At 34.8% G+C, this 8,992-nt stretch overlaps 1 long non-coding RNA gene across 2 annotated transcripts; it reads right to left on the reverse strand.

Annotated features, from left to right (window-relative positions):
* Positions 1 to 5,689: 5,689 nt before the first annotated feature.
* Positions 5,690 to 7,076, reverse strand: LOC149933659 (uncharacterized). Of its 2 annotated transcripts, XR_016472997.1 has the most exons (4): positions 7,023 to 7,076; positions 6,871 to 6,953; positions 6,308 to 6,775; positions 5,690 to 6,148 (listed from the first exon to the last, which is right to left on the reverse strand). It is a non-coding gene; the product is annotated as an uncharacterized LOC149933659 (long non-coding RNA). The 2 variants fall into 2 exon arrangements; XR_016472998.1 differs by lacking the exon at positions 5,690 to 6,148 and having other exon boundaries at positions 6,285 to 6,775.
* Between the last annotated feature and the right edge of the window lie 1,916 nt (positions 7,077 to 8,992).

The following is an 8,992-nucleotide window of genomic DNA, read 5'->3' on the forward strand; positions in this document are numbered from 1 at the left end:
TCTCTCTCTCTGTCGAGTTACACTTTCAGAGTTAGTTGCCTTTTTGCGGTCTTTCTCTTTTTGACGTTTTAATTCAGTTTATAAGTTATTTTACTGATAGTTTTAACTAGTTTTAAAGTGAAATATAAACAATGCCTGGCACTAGATGGGGTGTGTAAAAATGATAAACGTTTTTCTAACAAACCTGATATGAAAGGTGTTACGTTCTTCAAAATTCAAAATCCGAAATATCAACTATCAAAAAGTGAACTCTGGGTTAAAGCATGTGGCCGGGATCACTTCACTATACAAAACCTTTCAAGTCGCTACAAGGACAACAAACTAAAACAATACTACATATGTTCCCAGCATTTTGTTAATGGAAATGGCCCTACAAATGAAAATCCAAACCCCGTACGAAACACTAAAATTGTAACTACACTTATAATAATTCTAACTACTCATAAACAGAAACAAAATAATTGATTTGATGTAGGTACAAAATAAGAAAGGAAGAAGAAGTGAAAGTTCCCCCCTTTATTTCACAGCTGATGTATTTGAAGTAAAAGTTAATAACGACCTAAGTAACAATGAAAAGCATGAAGACACACAAGAACCTTAAAAAGACGCACAAGAACCACAAGTAAATGAAAAATTAGCAATAGATGTAACAGTACGAACAAAAGAGCAACCTCAAAATCAAAATCAAGAAGATTCATCTGATCTACAAATGACTGAAGAAGTTAATTATCTGAAACAACTTTCAAATGTTGAATGCTTTTCTGGTTGGCTGAAAAATTTTGATGGCTCGAATTTAGAATTCTTTAAGTTAAATGAAAATCGGGCAACCATTATTTTGAAACTAATTGTGGATGAAAATTTAAAATCATCATTGTTTGTTTTAAATAATGAACTCGACAATCACCATGAGCTACTAAAAGTCATTCCAAATTCTATCAAAACAAGTGTTAACTTACAGAAAACTCTTTTAGAAATAAATAGGTGGAAAATTTGTTGTGGTAGTCCGGACCCCACTTTAAAAAAAGAATATTTGTCCAAGCACAGAAAAAGTGGATATGTTTGTGCCGTTACAAATGCCATTATGTCTTCTGAATGTACGAGAATTTTTCTACCGCTATCCAACTGTAGTATGAGATGCAAGTTTTGCATTGCATACCGTGCCCAGCTTCGATCATCAGTTTTCAAACAAAAGAAAAGGAATCAATTCAACGAAGTTTCTAAAGCCAAGTACAAAACCTTGAAAAATAAAGAGTTGATAAGTAAATTAAAAGAGAACAAGAAAAAACAGAAGGCGCTTAAACGCAAGTTAACATCAGTTGAAAAGAAACTGGGGAATTATATTGAGAGGTACGCCGAACATATTGGGTCAAGTTCAAGCAAAGATATCGAACTAATTTTAAAAGAAAACCTTAACAAAGAAACAGATAGCTTTGTAAAAGAATTTTTAGTGGAACAATTTAAAGTACATAACAAACACCCGAATGCTAGAAAATGGGGACCAAACATTCTAAAATGGTGTATATATATGCATAGCAAGTCGCCAGTTGGATATACATCTTTGAGAGAAACTTATGTTTTGAAATTTCCCTCAGAAAGAACCCTTTCAAAATATTCCTCTAGAATGGTTGAAAAACCAGGTTTTACGGATGAAACCTTCAACGAATTTAAAGAACAGTTCGAAAGAGTAGCCTTAGAAGATCACCAGAAATACGTTTCTCTCGGTATTGATGAATTGAAAATTCGAGAAGACATTGTCTACCATAAATCCACGGGAGAAATGACGGTATTTGTAAATTTAGACAATTACCTCGATAGTATTAAAGCTCTTGAAGACAACGATATGGAGTTTAAGGGTTTAAACTTGGCTTCTCATGTCTTGCAAATAATGGTACGAGGGATAACCTCTTCGCTAAAATATCCACTTGTCTTCTTCCCAACTCATGCAGTTACTGCTGAATCGTTGGACCACTTGGTTTTAAGCGCGGTTGAACGGTTAGAAGGTATGGGGTGTCGTGTATTGGCTATTGTTGGCGATGGTGCTGCCACAAATAGAATTTTTTTCAAAATGAATGGAGGTACAAAAGTCTACATGGATAATAAATTTGCAAGAGACGAAGAGCGTCCACTGTATTTCATTTCTGATGCACCACATCTCATAAAAACCGGACGAAATTGTATCTTCAAGAGTGGCTTGCCAAAATGTAAAAAAAGAAAAACAAAGACTAAAGAAAAGACTCAGGAGAACCAAAAGGAAAAGTCATCACCAGCTAGGCGACTTTATAAAAATGGAAAAGATATACTGTGGTCACATTTTGAAGACCTCTATCGCATTGACTCAGAGAAAACCATACGAAAGTTGCCTAAACTGAAATATGAACATATTTATCTAGATTCTTATTCGAGAATGTGAGTTAAGCTTGCTAGCCAACTTTTAAATGACAGTGTTGCAAAAGCTAAGAAAGAATCTATAGGTGAAAAAGCTTCAGAGACAGTCAAATTGATACAATACATGAATAAGTGGTTCGATATTATGGACGTTAGTAGTCTCGATCAAGGGAAACGGAAAAGAGACTCAAATCGTTATCCATTCACAAGTATTGATGATGAAAGAATAAAAGTAAGTTATAGTTTTTTCTTAAGCGAATGTAAAGTAATAATATAATACATTACACGTACTTATAGTGGGTAGAAGAGGACTTTTTAAAATACCTACAAGAATGGGAACAAGAGATTTTTGAACGGAAGGGAAATGATTCAGTCGCAGACCGCAAAGCAATGTTACTTAGCTCGGAAACAACTGAAGGTTTATATATTACAAGTAAGTTCCATATCTATTTAAATTTAATAAAATTTTCAACGTGCCATTAATTTAATTTTTATGTGTATCAGTTGTAAACATCATTAAGTTTATGTTACTAAAGGGAGCAAAATTTGTTTTGAGAAGTCGCCTAAACCAAGACTATGTTGAACAACATTTCAATATTAGAGGTTTGGGTGGAGCTTGTACCAACCCCAATTCAAACAGTATGGCGAGAGAAACCGAAATACGCAAGATTTACATCAATATGTTAAAACCCCGAGCAATGGTAATTCAGGATTAATAGTATCTCCAACAGTTATACCAAATGAAAGGCTGCGTCAACCTATTAGGGTAGTGAAAAGGCCTGACGATGAATTAGCAATTGTTGTTTCACCTGAGAAAATCATTTTTTAAAATATTTTAAATTTATGACCTTTAACAAAATGTAGTAGTACTGAAAGACTTTATTCAAAATACAATCTTAACCTATAAAATAAGGTGTCAAATATTTTCAAAATCTCACTATATATGTCTCACTTTTTATAACAATAATTAAAATTTTCTTAGTGACTAGTACTAGTATTTCCATTTTTAAGTTCGGCTAGTTGAGTTCTTAATTTCTTTTCCTTTGCAAGTTTTTTTAGCTTGATCTGGTGGTTTTGCATTAAACGAGTTTGAAGACGATTTGCCAAGGTGTTTAGTAGTTTATCTATCACAGTACGCAGGGACGATAACATTTTATTAGGAACCAGATTTCCCCAGATGAGAGTCCATTGCGTTAACACTTCTTCGTTCGCAATTATTTCCTTCGAAACAAACTGCTTAAGACCTTTCGGAAAACGTAGAATCTCGGGAGATAAATATTTATCTGCTATGGAAATCATTAGTTTAAAAAAACCATAAACACTGTCATTTATGTCAATTAGTGCTCCTCTATTCTTTTTTCGAGTCCAGTCTCCGTATTTTGATGGTTTATTAGAAGTAGTAGGATTAGTTTCCACCCTCTCCCTAACCAAATGTTTCAGCGTACTTGGAAGAGTCCGAATTAATCCTCTTATCACAGCTTCACAAACAAAATGCACGGCTTCTGGGTCAAGATTATAAGGAGTAATTTCATCTTTAGTTGAAGCTTCTTCAATTGGATCTTGACTTCTCGTAATGGCCAATTTTAGAATAAATTTTATTATCCTAGTCAACATAGCGTAAGCGAGGTGTCGTAGATCAACTTTGTTGTCAATGCTGGTATAACTTCCCAAGGAAATAATTTGTATGGTGTAAGGACTTGCATTATTATTTAATTTAAGAATAAGCTTTATTTACACACTGCCATAATCCCCATTAAATCCTCTTCTTTATCTTTATTCTGCAAAATTGACTTGGTTTCTGCGATAAAATTAGCACTTGAAATATTTGTTAGGAGAGAAAAGCTCACAATCAATTTATCTTGAATCTTCAAAAAGCAATCATAATCATCGAAGAACGCCAGTTTTCTTAAAGCGATCTCAAAATGATTTTCGTAATTGATTCCAGTCACCTCTCTTAAATTAACTAAGGCGTCCTTAATTACAATCAAATATGTTGATGTGGTTGCCACAATTTCTAAATAATCGTAATGTAAATGATAAATCAATGTAAAACTTTGTTCATTCAAACATTACCTTCAACATGTTCCCAAAAACATAAAGAGGGTATATTGACTTCGTATTCTTTCATTTCCATTTCAATTCTTATTCATATATAATCTAAAATACACAAAGATTTAATAAATCTGAAAATTATTAATAAAAATGATATTAACTTACTTTTAAATGTGTTTTCTCTCTACGAGCGACATGGACGAATCCCTAACGTCGTCTGCTTGATTTCGCGCACGTTTTTATTATTTGGTTGGAAAATTTTCCGATAAATTCCACTATGGCGCTGGAGGAGCCGCTGCCATAAAAGAACCGCCCGCGCTATTTGGTTTCGAGTCCAGTAATATTCGTCCAAGATAAAATCATTCTATTATAGAGTATTTATTAACGCTGTTAATGTTTTATTTATGGCAACATGTTATATTTTTACCATCTATAAAACACTAATTGTTTTTAAATGGCAGAGCCGCGCCTCGAGTTAGGATGCGATAAATGTTTTTTAAGCCACATCTTTGGAACACGCGTATTACTTACAGATTGCTTTTCTTATCATTAATGTGACGAAGATATAAACACAAATGTAGAGTTCAAAACAATAAAAAACGTCAACAATAAAACACCAACAAAAGTCGCTTGTGAAAACTAATTGGTGAGAAACAGCGCGAACTATTCAGCCTTTGGTAATGCTTCCAGGTGAGAGTTATTTCTAACAAAGGACCCGGGACAATTTCTTAAAGCGGGTCTACTATTCGCTCTATATTTGTTCCGAGTGGAAACCAAATTAAAAGAGTCTTAGAGCAGAGAGAAGGGTGTCCCGCTGGTGAATGAGAATTTCATTCTCAATCACCAGAAGGACACAAAGCTGTAGCTTGGCTCCCTCCGTTCACCCGCGCCTCTCCCGTTCCTCCCCCACCCGCGCCTCTCCCCCATCTCAATCACCAGAATTTCTAATCACCAGATTCTCGTTCACCCGCGCCTCTCCCCCTTAATCACCAGAATTTCTAATCACCAGATTCTCGTTCACGGGTTGCTTTCCCTCATCCCCATTCTCCAGAATTTGTTTTCCTCGTGCAGATATCTGGAGATTAGATTTTTACCCGTTTGCTTATCGCTTTCGAACCCCTTAATTTCTAATCTCTAGGCAATAAAAACAAGAAATATACATTTCCAAATTTATTTTACTTTTAATTACATGATTGCGTAAAACAGGTTCTAATATTAGACCGACAATATAAATAACGCATTTAAATCGCATTTTATCAATATAAAAAAAATTAACTCGATCTTCGTAAGGAATATGTACAATTTCATTTAATGGGCTGAAACGAACTACCTTCTGCAAGTGCGGTTTGTATAAATAATTTTATTAAAAGTTCTACCTCACCACGTCTGACCGGAATAGATATGAAATCGTCATCCTCCAGTGCCGCTGCCCTTGGTGGTGCCGGGATCTCCCATTCTTGCGAAAGGTACTTTTTTTACGATGGTGAATTATCCCTCGACGGACAGTGTGGAAAGAATCTAGCATGTTCCCATTCTGGTACGTCTCCTGATTCCCATCCTTCTAATACGCCATGGCACTTGTAACATCGTACTTCATCGCCCCGCTGAATATAGTAGAATCCAGCCTTCGCTAGTTGTTCCTTAGTAACGTGCGGATTTCTCCAGTGACGAAAAGTTTCAAGTCGATACGCTTCGATGTCCATACTGTAAACTGATAGTTTCTATAAGCTATTGTCAACATTCTTAAGCCTAATTGGTTAAGCCTAAATTTCAATAAATGTTTTTCTATTTATTTTGGTTAGACTCTAAGACTATTTGACTAGAATCAAGGCCTAATTTCCCTCTACAGTAAAATAATAAAGTCACTTACTTTTACGGAAATCCTTAAGCCTTTGCCTGTAAATAGAGTCGAGAAGGCGGGGTACGGAGCGCGAAAATCTACGTGTCTCTTCTCGATGAGGTCCAGGAACTAAAAGAACGCTGAGTCGTATATCTAGAGATCAAATAACACTCGAAACTTCAAGTAAATCCTGATTTCTCATTGGCTGAAACCAATTGATGTCACGGGAGATTGTAAAATGTAACCAAAAATAGAGGTTACTGCTCATCGGTTAGCGATAAAAAATTCGTCACGTGTTAAATTAGGCAAATTAGAATAGCTGAAAATACATTGCGCTTACTTCGCACTAATTTACTTCTGATACAACTTTGATTAAAATTAATCCTGTTTCGGGGGAACCCCCAGGAGGAAATCTTAGAGACTATTAACTCGGTAGAATACACTATTTTAGCAATTGCAATTGCATATAATCCTTGTTATTGTAATGTTTGATATATACTGAAATGATTATTGTTGGATAGGAAAATAAAAGAATCGTTATAAATGTTAATTTTTTTATTATAAAATAATTGGGACGATGAGTAGTATCCTACTGGAATGTATTTCGCCCTCATCGTCCCAATATAATTGATGTTCCAAGACTTGAAGAAGCATCCTGGGCTCTCCAACCTCAAGGCTAACAGAACAATACATAAAATTTTAACTTTAGTACAGTATAAATAATTCGTGAAATTTAATTTATTACCTTATTCTAATCTCAAATTTAATTGAATTATCGCTCGCGCTTTGCATTACAATCCCCTTCAATTCTACATGAAGAAAATTAAAATCTAAAATTTTTGTTCTAAAAGTTATTTAAATCTTAAAATATTATTTACCTCATTTTTGATTTCGATTTCGTTTTGCTCCAAGCAAAGAAAAAGGTTGGAATAATTTGTTCTAATTTTTTTACTCCCTTTTTATACCATTTTCCATCCCCACCAATTCCTAGCCCCTATATCCTATCTCCTTCTTTTCCGTGATGAAATCTAAGTTAGTGAGTGATTGAGTGTGGAATCTATTCAGTGTGTAAATAAGTGGGTAAAGTCGGTAAATTTTTCCATTGGTTAAATAGTGTTCGTAGATAATTAATTTCGTGAGACTGGGAATTTCCACCATCTTCCTCTTAGCGTACGTCACGAGAAGATGGTTTAGGTTCGTGCAAAGTCTAACAAATTTACAGATAAGAGTCCGCATTGTAGTACGTTCTTGCATCGGACTGGTTGACTTAACGAAATTCTGGAAAAAAAAGGGTAAGCGATTTTCAATAAAGAGTCTTTTTTTTGTTACGTTTTTAAAGTATTTATTAAGAGTGAAAAAAGTTACATAGGAAAAATTGTTTACAATTGTTTTTTTTTTCGCGTACATGAGTTTATATTATTAAATAAAATGGCAGAGTAAAATTTCAATCTTTTTTATCATTACAAGACCCAAAGCTAACTAAATCCCTGTTAAATTATCTAAGGCAATGTTTTTTTCACCAATCTTATTTTGCGTGTACTAAAGATATTTTGTTAATGATGGGTAGAAAACATCTTTCAATGGTTCAAGACGGTAACAGATTTCAATGACTTTTAGAAAGTACTTTAAATAGAACGTACAGGAATAATGCAATAATATATTTCTACCAATGTTTTGTTTTCATGCTAGATTGCGTAAACCACCCCCGTTGTCCTAACTAGTATACCAATACTTTCTGATTCTATTTTAATTTTTTTGTTTTTGGATGGTTTATTTTATTCGAAAGTAAATGGCTTGGCGCTCGTAGAAGCGCGCTCATGTTTTCGAGAGAGGTCGGGTCATATCTCTAAAAGATACCAGATAGCGTGGGAATATATTGTTTTATCCTCTGGAACCGGATTTTTTCCAGTCAGTCACCATACCTCTCTCTCTAGCTAATGGATTCGCCAAATTCGATGTGATGATTTTTCTAGCATGATTTGCGAAAGATAAAAATATCTTGCTGTCGTTTTTTTCCCAATTTTTGGAAAACTTTTGGTAGTACGTTTTTGTACTCTGTCCTTTAGTTCTATGCAAAATATACATTACGCAATATTCGCCGCAAACGTTACTAGTTAGTCCTTGCAATCGTCTTTTGCTAAATGTCCACGTCTTACACATTGAATTTAAATATTTTCTGATTGGGGGTAAAAATGGGGGAAGCCCCATTGAATCAAAATAGAACCCCCGTTTTCGGCCATCGACGTAGACGCAAATCCAATGAGAACCTGTTTCTCCCCTTTTATCAAAATTAATGATAAGCGATTGCGGATATTTCACCATGGGTTTTAAATTATCTGAAGAAAAACGCCTAAAAAGTTCGGTGTTTTATACAGTGCCTGAGATAAGTCCACGTTTGTCGTAGTCATTTTAATAGTCTCGAATAATGTTCCTATTTTTATCTATCTGTAAACAAGATTGAAATTCAGCGTACACGATAACGACCGTAGAATCTTTTAAAGGGGTACCAAATCCTAAATCTAAACGTAGTTGCCCTCTCTTTACGGGGTTCCAAAACGTGACGTCACTGGCCGAATTGTCGGGGGTTAAATCAAAAGCATATAGGGCAAAGCCTAGAGGAAAGTGAGCCAACGCGATGTGATTTCCCTCGTCTTGGTAGAGTATCCCAGATCCCGACAATAGCGAATGATAGGCTAGCGTAAATTGTTTACTATT

Source organism: Leiobunum rupestre, chromosome 8, assembly GCF_980474605.1.
Source record: "Leiobunum rupestre chromosome 8, qqLeiRupe1.1.hap1, whole genome shotgun sequence".
NCBI classification, from domain to species: Eukaryota; Metazoa; Arthropoda; class Arachnida; order Opiliones; family Sclerosomatidae; genus Leiobunum; species Leiobunum rupestre.